The sequence below is a fragment of the Hemicordylus capensis genome, chromosome 5 (genome assembly GCF_027244095.1).
Source record: "Hemicordylus capensis ecotype Gifberg chromosome 5, rHemCap1.1.pri, whole genome shotgun sequence".
Classification (NCBI taxonomy): Eukaryota; Metazoa; Chordata; class Lepidosauria; order Squamata; family Cordylidae; genus Hemicordylus; species Hemicordylus capensis.
The window spans coordinates 1,357,174-1,369,779 of NC_069661.1; the positions used below are offsets into that span (position 1 = coordinate 1,357,174).

Sequence of the window (12,606 nt, forward strand, 5' to 3'; positions counted from 1 at the left end):
AAGAGCCTAAAAGTCTACTTGGTGGCAGTGGATAAACTTAAAAGTCACAGGACTGGTTGAGACCAGGCCGTGACAAGTGGTAGCAGCATAGTGTGATCTATAACAGATCCCAAGACCAACCCATCATTGTCGGCAAAAATTCACTGTGGAATCCCAAGAAAAGGAGTCTGAGTGTAGACCCTATGGCTCTGCCTAAACCAAAAAAGCAGAAAAGGATGGCACAGAGAACACACCATCCACTTTCACCATCACAACTGGCCCCAAGCCAGATAGCGTCAACTTCAGTAGAGCAGGAGACTCTACCAGGTTCAGAGAAATCTGGTGAAGCAGGCTCCCTGACACACAGCTCCCTGGAACCACATTAGCCTCTGTCAACACGCTCGTTATCAAACCCTCACTCAGACCTGGAAGAATCAATAAAGCCTCTCTCTGGACCCAAGGAAACTCACTCTGAACCTGAAAATCCTCCCTTCGAAACCAAAGACCCCCCCTTTTTGAATGAGAGGAATCTCAGTTCCAGCCGAGAGAAACTCATTACCCAAACTCGAATTTGACAGATTAATACCCCGGGGTGGGTCTTTATGATGAGCACCACAGAGAATGGGATAGACACTGGGACTAGCATTATTGCTGAGACGAGTTTTACCGAGATCCTTACAGTTTGGAAGTCAAATGCAGCTATGAATGGGACAACAACCCGAACACTTTTGAATTCTGCTCATGGGGTGACTCTGGGCCAGCCACCCTTCCTCCACCTATGAGGGAGAGAGAGAGGGCACCATGGAGGATGTTGTGCAGAGCTCAGCTTTGTGGGATCTTTTAAAAAAGTTTTGCTAGATCCCCAAGGCTCTCAACCGGAGGCAGGTGCAGAATAGTGGCTTATATTAGAGGGGCAGGTGGACAGGACCAAGGTACTTCTGAACACAAGCTCAGCCCAGGAATTTGCTCTCAGTTCCAGGACTGAAGTTGCAGTCCATTTTCTCGCAAATCCACTTCTGGGTTTCCCCCAAGCTTTCTTAGTTTCAGCAGCTTGATTTGGGGTAAAAAACCACTTTTGTTGTTGGAAACGCTTTGCTTCTGATCTGCAGCAGAATGGGGGATGGAGCTGTGGCCCAGTCAAAGAGCATCTGCAGGTTCAATCCCAGGTGGCACCTCCGTGCAAGCCTGAGGGAGACGCGTGCCTGAAACCTTGGAGCGCTGTTGTCTGTCAGTGTACAGTATTGTGCTAGATGGACCAAGGGTCTGACTCATAGGCAGCAACTTCCTATGTTCCTGGAATCCCCCAGAGATTGACCTTTTGCCCTCCCCTGATGTGGTGGCTTTTTGAATGGTGTCGTGTTTCCTTCTGATCCTCAAGGGTGGACTAGCTCTGCTGAAAGACTTGTTGAGCTTTCTGAACTGCCCTGAAGGCTTGGAGCAGGGTAGGACCCCAACGCCCAGCAAACATTGTTTGCCAGTGCTGAGCACTTCTTGAGTCTTTTGAGAGAGACTATAAACCTAAAGATTCCAGACAAGAGAACTTGCACAGGTCTCCGGGCATGGTCTGAAGGTATGTGACGAGGCTAAGCAGGTCTGGGTGAGGTCAGTGCCCAGAGGAAAGGCGTCCTGGGAACCTCCTGGGCCGCGGCCCTCAGACAGGCACCCGCCCAGTGCAGCAAATGACATGCATACCTCAGTGCGGTGGGGCAGAAAACTTGCCAGCACTGTGTCCACCCCCACCCCCACCCCCACTAGGAAATCCTTGGTTTCTAAAGGTGCATGGTTTCATAAAAGAGTAAGGCAGTGCTGGCCAAAGTGAAGCTTCCTGGTGTTAACCCTTTTCCTTGGTGACTCTCCCTGGGAAGCAGACGGAGCTCATATCAGTGCCTGGCACTTCGGGCCTCCTAAAATCCGTACGGTAGCAGTCTTTAGTTCCTGGGTCTTACATTATTTACAAGTATCCCAGTAAAAACAGTTTTGAAGTAAAGCCTTGAATTTGAATGTAACATGAAACTATGGGTTCCCCACCCCCAACCCTGATCAAATTGTTCAGTTCAAGTATTCTGGCTTTTGGAAAAACGTTTGAAATTTACATAGTATGTAAATTTCACACAATATCCATTTAAAGTTTAGTATACTAAATGAATACATCTGCTAAATATAAATAGTGTCTGCGAAGTCATGATTTATTTAGGGCACTGGAAGAATGTCCAGTCCAACATTTTCTCTGGAAAGCAGCATCACAGCACACCATGCGCTCTTCCAGGCTTTCCCCTGAAAGAGTTCTTCCACCCTGCAGTTATCCTCTCCCTCAGCATCTAAGCCTCTTCCTTCCCTGCCCAGCCCATTCCTCCTCCCTCTCCACAAATCCAGTTTTCTACCCAAGCAATACACTTTGATGGGTAGAATTTTTCTCTGGAAGAACAGCATGCTCCGCCAAAAGGTACTGGGTGGCCCCTCATCCCCAAAGGTGCCCTAAGCAGCTAGCCCCCCATCTTCATGTGGAGTGACGGTGAGGCCTGACCTGTGCCCCCTGGAATGCTCAGAGACCTGCGGGGTCCTTGTCTGGTCTGCCCCTCTGTGGGAAGAGTTTCCTGGTGAAACCTGAAAAGGACTGGCCTGGTGGACAAGAAGCTAAGATCCAGGTTCAGTTCAGTCCAGGGGTCAGACGGTGCCTCAAAATCTAAACCTCTGTGTGTGTGTGTGTGTGTGTGTGTTAAAAAAAAGAACCCAAACAATCCATGAAATAGTCCATGGATTCTGTTATCTAAAGGCAGCAACATCACAGTCCATTTAGGGAAATGCCCCAAAGGCAAAGCAGGGCCATCTTCCTGTTAGGACCAGCTGCGCTGTCACAACATAGAGTTCGTGCTCTTGGCCTTTCGAGGGAGGTCTTGAGTGGCCGCTGCAGAGCTCTTCCACAGCTGTGCCGGTGGCTCAGATGGAGGAAACTTCCACCAGATTTGCAGACGACACAAACGTGGGGGAGAGAGCCGAAACCTCAGGAGACAAGAATACGATCCAAACTGACGCTGACAGAATGGAAAGCTGGCTTGCAACTGGCAGAATGGAATTCAGCAGAGACCAAGGCAAAATTCTGCATTCAGGGAAATGTGCCCCCTGCCATGCACAGGCCTGGAATAGGGATACCTAGCTTGGCAGTAACACACATCCGTGTGAAAGAGAGCTTGGGCTTATCACGAGGCGAACTCGGGTCAGCAGCATGATGGAGCTGCCAACCCAACGGGGTTCTTTGGCCACCTTCACAGAACCCTGGCTTCCAAGTCCCAAGAAGACAGAGTTCCGCTTGATCCTGCCCTCGTCTGGCCTCGTCCGGAGTACTGTGTCCCCCTTCTGGGAGGCTGCCTTCAAGAAGGACTTGGGTGAGTTGGGACGTGGGTTCAGAGGAGGACAGTGAAGCATGGCGGCTGGGGGTCTGGAGAACCAGCCTTGTGAGGAGAGGTTGAAGGGAGAAGAGTGGACCGAGGGAGGACACACACGAGAACCCTGTGCCAATAGCTGAAGGGCTGCCTCTGGGAAGAGGGCAGAGGCTGGTTCTCTGCTGTCACTGACGGCAGGGCTGGATTGCAGTTGGGTGTGAGGATAAACTTACTTACTTACTTTATTTATTTATTTATTCATTCATTCATTCAGCTAGCTAGCATTTCTGTACTGCCCAAAACCTGCGTCTCTAGGTGGGTGGTTTAAAATTAAAATCATTGAAACATTAAAATAATTAGAAACCCAACATTAAAATATTGAAACTAAAAATCTATTAAAAACATTTAAACTATAAATCTAATTAAAAGCCTGGGTGAATAAATGTCTCTTCAATGTCTTTTTAAAAGTTGCCAGAGATGAGGAGGCTCTTATTTCAACAGGGAGCGCGTTCCCAAGTCCAGGGGCTGCAACAGAGAAGGCCCCGTTCCCAAGTAGCCGCCAATCTGGTTGGTGGCAGCTGCAGACGAACCTCTCCAGGTGATCTTAACAGGCGGTGGGGCTCATGGTGAAGAAGAAGTTCTCTTAAATACCCAGGGCCTAAGCTGATTATGGCTTTATAGGTAATAACCAGCACCTTGTATTTTGCCCGGAAACTGATCAGCAGCCCGTGTAGCTCCTTCAACACAGGAGTAATTTGGTCTTTCCAAGATGACCCAACCTGGCCGCCGCATTCTGGACCAACTGCAGTTTCTGGACTACGTACAAAGGCAGCCCAACACAGAGTGCATTGCAGTAGTCCAGCCTAGAGGTTACCAGTATAGGTACCCCCTCCCTCCCTTCCTCCCAGCACAGGTTGGAACATAGGAAGCTGCCTTATACCAAGTCAGGCCCTTGGTCCATCTAGTTCAGTATTGTCTGCACTGACTGGCAGCGACTTCTCCAAGCTTTCAGGCAAGGGTCTTTCCCAGCCTTACCTGGAGATGCTGCCAGGGATTGAACCTGGGGCCTTCTGCATGCCAAGCAGAGGCTCTGCCACTGAGCTATGGCCCCATCCCTGGGCAGCCGCCTGTTGGGCATGTGCTAGCTCTGGATTTCTTGCTTTGAGCAGGGGTCAGGCTCGATGGTATCTAGGATCCTAACGGGTGAGCCCCCGGGTCTGCAGTTGGTAACAAGACGGAGTGCAGAAGGTCTTCGGGAGACTCACCTTGAGGAGCAGAGGCTTTCTTGGAGAGGAGGCTTGTTGTCACTGGTCTCGAGAAATCAGAGCACATATTCAGGGGGTCCTAAAAAATATAAAATCAGTATGGGTCTCTCTGGCTTTAACCCCTTTTCCGTGTATGTGCCCCATAGGCATAATGCCAGACATGGCTCTGGGCTGGCTAAATTTGTGAGAGGACCCGTCCAGAGCAACAACGACCTCTGTGCTTCACAGAATAACATTGGAGGTGGGGAGCGCAGAAGAAATACTGGCTTCTCCCCATTTTCTGCTCCTTGCTTAAACTAGCTAACCTTTGATGGGTTAACTTCTCCATATGAAACACACCCCAAACATTACTCTCCATTGAGCCTCGGAGGTGAAGTGGAGAGATGCTTCAGGCCAGGTCCCAGCATTGGGGCAAAGTGGGGCAGGCACAGGATCCTGATTTTCATGCTCCTTCTAAATCTTATTTCTTCATGTCAGCATAATCAGGAGAAGGTATAACCTCCCTAAATGCGTGCCTGGAGGCAGTAATGGGCTGGATGAGGGATAACAAACTGAGGCTGAATCCAGATAAGATGGAAGTACTTCTTGTGCGGGGTTGGAACTTGGGAGACTATTTTGATCTGCCGGTTCTGGATGGGGTCACGCTCCCCTGGAAGGAACAGGTACACAGTCTGGGGGTGCTTCTGGATCCAAACCTCTCCCTGGTGTCTCAGGTTGAGGCGGTGGCCAGAGGTGCTTTGTTATCTGCTTCAGCTGATATACCAGCTGTGTCCGTTTCTTGAGATGAACAACCTCAAAACGGTGGTACATGTACTGGTAACCACTAGGCTGGATTACTGCAATGCGCTCTATGTGGAACTGCCTTTGTACGTAGTCCGTGTGTATTTCTTTGTTTTATTCCTGAATTGTAGTATGGTGGCTGGAGTCTCTTCTCTTACGATATTGACCATTTGGTCTTCCTTTTGGTAGATAAAATACATGCAGCAGGTAAAATACATGTGTTAAATAAATAAATGAGACACCAAAGGAGTCAGCAGTGCCTCTTGTGGGGCAGAGTCTCCTGCCATGGGCTCTTCTCCCTTGTGGCCTTAAGTGGGGCCCTGCAGCAGCCCTATGGGCAGCCATGCACTCTCTGGTCTGGGATGGAGACGGCTCGCCAGCTGCTGGCATCTCCACATGCACCCCCAAAGTGGTGGGGCCCAGCAGTTCTCCAGCTCCCTCCTGCGCCCCTTCCACTCTCTGGCTACTCCTTCCTGCCCCACACAAACCCCATACCACCTAAGTCCCTGCAGGATATAAATCCCTTAAATAAATTCTAAATGAATGTTCACGGCCAGGCAGGCAGTTCTGTGGCAGAGCAGCTGCCGACCCAGTCAGCCCCGACTCCCAATCTGAGGTGACCCTTTGCTGGGCTCCAGTCCACTCCCAGGTGCAGGTAAGCTCCTTGCCCTGACCTTCCCAGCCCTCCGTGGCTGTCTTCCCTCCCAGCTCTCATATCCCATTACACTCCAGCCTGCAACCTTTGTTCTCCCATTTCACCACCAGCTCATGGTCTCCTTGCTCGCTGGGAGCTGCTTCCTGGAACTCCAGTGTGATTCCTCTTTCTCTTCCTTCAAATCCCTTTTAAAAACCCACCTTTGCTGCGATGCCTTTGGCCCAGCACCTTAACCTCTGTTCCCTACTGTAACTAAGCTGTCATCTTGAACTAACGGCAGCCTCAAAATAGTCTCCAAAGGCAGCCCCAGATACAATATATTGCAGCGGTCTCTCCTGGAACTTTGTAGAGCATGGACAACAGTAGCCAGATGATCTCTGCCCTGGGGCTCTTCCAGAAACTGAAATAGTCCAACTTTAGCGCAAACTATTATGAAAAACAAAACAGGAAATCCACACTGCAAAGGAGGATGTTGTGTAATATTCTTAGTACTATCTGCTGGCAATAAGTGAAATTGTCTTTCCCCCCAGTTTAGAATAAGAATTTGGAAAAAGATGATTGCCAGTAGATGGCACTAAAAATATTATATGTCCTCCTTTGCAGTGTAAGTTTCCTGTTTTTATTCTTCAGTAGTAGGCGAGGCGATATAGGAAGATTCTGAAAGGCATCATCTCATACTGCGCGGGAGATGGCAGTAGTAAACCCCTCCTGTATTCTACCAAAGTCAACCACGGGGCTTCGTGGGCGCCAGGAGTCGAAACTGACTCAACGGCACACTTTATCTTTAGTAGGCGAGGTCTGTCGTTGACTGGGCAAAGGCATTTCATGTAGATCACATCGACAGAAATTAAATGTAAATGGAATTTCTTATTAATGTGCTCGCAAAAGATAAATTTAACAGTGAAATTTCTGGCATCTCAACTTCAAACCTTCATTTTATTGAGTAATTACCATATATAGTATGATAAATTTGAAACAGTAAATTTTAATCTGAGAAAGATCTTCTTTTGGATGTGATTTTGCTTTGTAATTATAGATCCGATTTATTGAGTGTTAAACATCTGAGAACAATAAGTTAAATTATGGTGGTGATATTCATTTTGTTGTTATATATACACACACCCCATATATCACTCCCTGAGCACTTTCTAGTGTAACAGTGGTGCATTTAGCTACTTAAAGTTGCAAGATTGTTCATGCAAGATTGGTATCTGCAAATCCTTGGGAAGTATACTCAGAATTTCCTCTTTTTAAAAATATATATATTTTAAAAAGTTTAAATTTTCACTGAACATACTCCAGTGTGTAAAGAGCAGTACATTCAACTAATTTCAGTGGCAGGATTGTATATGCGAAATTTGGTACCTGTAGGTCATTGGAAAGTGTGCCTTTATTTCACACAAACCAATCAACCAGTTCTTCAAAATGTATAATTGTATTTTGCACTGCAGTTGGAATATTTTGGTGTCTGGCAAGTTCCCAGGAGGAGCGTTGGCTGGTGAATGGTGCTCTGTGGCACTAGTGGCAATGCGATCTTTTGGGGGGAATGCCGCCCCATCCAGAGGGGCTAACCACTCTCCAGGGCCTTTCCCAGACAGCAGGCTTTGCCCCGGGATTAAGAGAGGTGAAGTACTGCAAATTACAGGGCATATTGGACATTTTAAATTTGCCCCCCCCAAACTGGTGCAAAAAGTAGGATTTATTACCCCAGTCATAAATCGGGCAAAGCTCCAATGCGCCATGAAAAACCTGAATTGTGTCTGGAATGCTCCCTAATAGCTCACAGGGACTTTGACGTAGTAAATCCTGACAAGATGTGAACACACACCTGGCCTTCCTGTGGAAAAGGAAAGGAAAATCGCCATCTGGGAACGGCCCCGTGGACAGCACCTTCTCCACCTTGTCTGGGCTGAGCTTCAGGTGACAGTGAGCTCCAGTGCCAGCTGTGACCGTTCTGAAGAGAGTCTTGTGTGCCCTCTTCTGGGACCATGAGTGCAGCCAGGAATATGCGGAGCTGACCCACGTGTGTGTGTGTGTGTGTGTGTGTGTGTGTGTGTGTGTGTTTCCCCTGTAGCCTCCAGCTGGAGAAATGGAGCAGTGAAGGCTCAGCAGAGGATCCTGGGAGCGGATTGGGGACCTGATGGTGGGGGGAGCAGCACATGAGACCATGATGGCTCAAAATCGGTGTTTAGATTAATAATAGTAATAATACTTGGTTAGCCGCCCCTCTAGCACAAGGGTCTGTCTCTGTCTATAAGGCCGAGTTCCTTTGCATATTTATGCCGGGGACTTGGAACGGAACGGGAAGCTGGATTTCCTTGGAGGGAGAGGAGATGTGGTTTGGAATGCAGTGCAGCAGTTAAGAGCTTTTTTTGTTTGGGGCGTTTAGGAGATGAAGCCGAAGGCAGGCTGAAAGAATATCCCGCTCTCTGCAGGAGGGAAGCCCCCTTTGCCCTGCCCATGTTGGGGGCAAGAATCCCTTGACGGCAACACCAACTTTGGAACTGCTCTGCTCCACCAAGTTTCTTTGTGTCCTTGGGGGCATGCAAAGAAACTGCCCTGCTGACCAGCAGCCCAGCAGATGACCCTCACTCTGCTCCTGCCCCATCCCAGCCTGCCATTCCTTCATGGTCCAGGGTTGAGGGACTTCCACTGTGGGTGGAGCTCAAAGGAAGAGCAGCTGGGAGCACCAGGGAACCCCCTCCTGCCCGCCACTCTATTTTGTCATCCTCCATGCTGAATGCAAACCCTATTCTCTGGATCCTGGTCATGGCCAGCCTCCTTTCTAGAGCTCTGCCCTGGCTTGGTCTCCAGGGAAAAGATCACCTTGTGAAGGAGGCCCAGTTAAGTGAGTGGAGGGTGGTTCACGTTGCTGTCTAATGCTTCTTGTGGGATCCCAGCGTGTGTGGCTGGGAGGGATTTAGGAGTCCAGCTGCCTGCTCAATGCAGGAATGGGCTAGCACATCCTTGACAGGTGGCCACGCCCAGCCTCCCTTGGAAAGCCTCCCTCTTGTGTGAACACCTCCCCCTGCCCCATCTCAATCCTGCAGTCCATCGGGGAGCTTCCGTTTCTTGATCCGGAACAAGGGATTTGCACATTGGCCTGGTTTTGCTGTTCTTTTCCTGGAGAGATGAGCCGAGCTCATTCTTGGTGTCGCTTGCTACTCAAGGCGTCTGGAGCCCAGAAGCAGAATTTCTAAAGACTAAGTCTTATGAAACCCTGTTGCTAATGTACATGATCAGGCCAACTGGGAAACTTCTGGGTTGTTTTTCAGATGCTGAGGAGGTGTGTGGCCATCAGGGGATAGACAGACACCTTGAGCAGCTGTGGAGAGCCCAGAGCCCTCGCAGGTGCTCCCCACTGGTCCCTGAGACCACGTCTGGGTGCCACAGCCTTGGTGTGGTGGGGGTGGCAGCAAAGCAGCACTCTTGGGGCCCACCCAGGAAGGAAGGGGCAGTTTGAGGGTCCCCAGACCCAGCTGTGTGAGAGTAAGGGACAAGGTGTTACCTTTTGTTCCTTTCTTCCCCATCTCCTCTCTTATCAATTTTTCTGCCTTAAGCCCATCCCAAAATACAAAGTGGCTAACCATCCAAAACCGAGACTTATCACCCCCCTGATTCTGAAAAATGTATACAGAAAAATATAACAGCTTCAGCAATACAAATCAGTGTTTAATATAACAACATAAGAACAGCCCTGCTGCTGGATCAGGTCCAAGGCCCATCTAGTCCAGCATCCTGTTCCCCACAGTGGCCCACCAGATGCCTTTGGTAGCCACATCCAGAGAATTCCATAGATTATATGCACTGTATGAAAAACTTCCTGACCTTCAGTCTCATGGATGACCCCTGGCTCTAGTGTAAGAGAAGGGGAAAGATTTCGCTCTGTCCACTCTCTGTCCTCCATGCATGATTTTATAGACCTCGATCATGTCTGCCCTTAGTCACCTCTTTTCCAAACTAAAGAGCCCCAGGTGCTCTAGCCTTGCCTCATAAGGATGGTGCTCCGGGCCCCTGATCATCTTGGCTGCCCTCTTCTCCACCTTTTCCAGGTCTACAATATCCTCCTTAAGATACAATGACCAGAGCTGTATGTAGTACTCCAAATGTGGCCACACTATAGATTTGTATAAGGGCACTATAATACTAGCGTTCTTATTTTCATTCCCCTTTATGATTCCTAGCATGGAATTTGCCTCTTTTACCACTGCCACGCACTGAGTTGACACATTCAATGAACTGTCCACCACGACCCCAAGATCTCTCTTCTGGACAGTCACTGACAGCTCAGATCCCATCAGAGTATATGAGAATTTGGGGGGTTTGCCCCAAAATTCAATAGGCAACACTTTACATTTGCTGACATTGAACTGCATTTGCTGCCTCCCGCGTAGCTGGTTTTGCTTTTCCTTCCTGGGAGCGTCTCGTTTCTCTTGTTGAGCTGGGGAGACTGGAAGTGTGTGTGTAGGAAACACAATTCTGTGTTGTGTTCATTCTGTTGAATGCATTCCAATAAAAACAATTTCCATATCAAGTTTTGAGTATAACATTAAACCACATTATAAACATGGTTAACATAATTGTTTCCTACTAAGATGTTTTAGTTCAAATACTCTCAGCTATTAGGAAAATGTTAAAGGTATTCACACAGCACATAAAATGAACATGGAAGAGTTTTTAGTCTTGGTTTATCTGATGATAGAGGTTTACTAAACATGCCCAACAAGATCACAATCTGTTTGGCATCTGAAAATTTTCTGAGTCGTAATTTTCTGGAAAACCTGCGTCACTCACTGGGTGAAGCTCAAAGCAGCAGTTTGAATAGCATGACTTGGGTGAAAGTCCTGGGGGAGCATCACGTCCCAAACGCCGCAGAGGGATGTCTGAGGCTTGGCCCCTTTTGCAGGGGGCATCTCTGGGTGTCAGGCTAAAGTCGGGGGTGGGTGGCGGGGATGTCCTCCCAGGTTCTTTCTTTGCTTTCTCCTCCCCAGTCAGTCAGAATGGCCTACTTTTGCCGGCGGCCCCAGGGTTTCTGGAATGTGCCTGCAGATTCTCTTGTGCTGTCTTGGTGGGTGTGGGCTCCCACTCTGGACATGATGGGCCAGTCAGATGCCCGGGGTCCTTTCCGTCTCTGCTTTAAGATGAGTCTGATGAACAGCGGCCCCATTCAGAGGAGTTGGTTGAACTGAGTCGAGGCAGAGGCCGCAGTGGGTGGGGGAGCAGTCCTAGGGGCTTCTGACTCCTCTGACTCCCCTTCAGCTCTTGGTGAGTGTTCATTTTTGGCAGGAATGGGATGGGTTCCCTCTGGCCACGGGTGCCCCATTTCCACAGAGCGAAGCTGTGAATGACTCTGGGGAGAGTCAGCTAAGCTGCGGCTCTGAAGCTTCTGAGCTTCTGAAGAAGGCACCAGCACTCCTTGGCGGGCGCCTTCTCCCCCTTGGGGCTGCCTCTGGATAGTGCAGCCCCCCCCCGCCCCCAACTGGGCAAGGGAGCCCCATTCCCAGCCGTCCTTCCCTTCAGTTTCAGCAGCCGGGGAGCAACCGGCCCTTCCAGCCCCAGCCCCGTCTCCCACCCTCGGGTTTGTTTTCAGAGGCTGACCCCTTGGGGGCAGGGAGCCGTCTTTTCCTTATTCTTTCCTCTGCGCAAACCACTTTGAGAACGTCTTGTTGAAGAGCAGTCTGTAAGTATTGATGATGATGATGCCGCTTAGTCATCCAAATGGGGTGGGTTGGGAGGAAAGGACAGAGCCAGACTTGGCCAGACCAGGAGTCCTCCCTTCTACCCTCTTCCTCTTCCCCCTGGAACAACCAGTAGTCGTTAGGGGTGGGCTTCTCCCTCCCCCACAGGGGGGCTTGGCTGGAATGCCCAGGAGTGCCTCCTCTGTGCTGGGAAGGGCTGGTGCCCTCTCTTGGAGGCCAGGTCTGGAGAGGGTTTCTTCTTAGAATGAGGCCAGCTGGTGGGTGGTGCTGTGGGCTTAATGCCGCTCCGTTGCCTTTGGGGTGGGGGGAGTGTGAGGGTCGGGGTGGTCAGGATTGGTGGGCACCTGCGGGTGTAGGAAGGGGAGACGAGGCACATAGAGAAGGGGGGGGAGGAGGAGGGGAGGGGCGGTTGGGGCGGCCTTCTAGGGCAGCTCCACGTTGGTTCAGGCCCAGCCCCCTTTATTTTCCATGTTTCTGCATGTTCAGCTCATCCGCTGATCTCTCAAAGCCTCCATCCTCCTTGTTCTGCTTCAGCAAAGTCTTGCTCCTCTGAATGTGTGAGTGTGTGAGGAGGGGCGTGGGGGGGGATCCAGCTCACTATCCTCCAGCACTAACTGGGTGGGTGGGCGGGGGGGGGTGCCTGCCTGCCTGCCTCCCTCTCCCCTCCCCAGCCTGGAAGTGTCTCCTGACTGAGGGAGAGCCCAGCCTTTCCTCCTAGCCCCCCTGTGGGGTGTGCTGCTGCCCCCTCCTCATTTCCCAGCACAGGGCAGTGGCTTCCCTCTCTTGCAGTCACTCCTGAGGGGGGTCCCTGTGGAGACGTGCCCCCTGCCAACCCCTCCCTGCAAGGG

The 12,606-nt window shown here is 50.2% G+C and overlaps 1 protein-coding gene across 1 annotated transcript in view; it reads left to right on the top strand.

Moving 5' to 3' along the window:
• Positions 1-12,606, top strand: part of RAB11FIP5 (RAB11 family interacting protein 5) — a 78,459-nt gene that overhangs the window by 43,889 nt on the left and 21,964 nt on the right. The window lies entirely within an intron of this gene.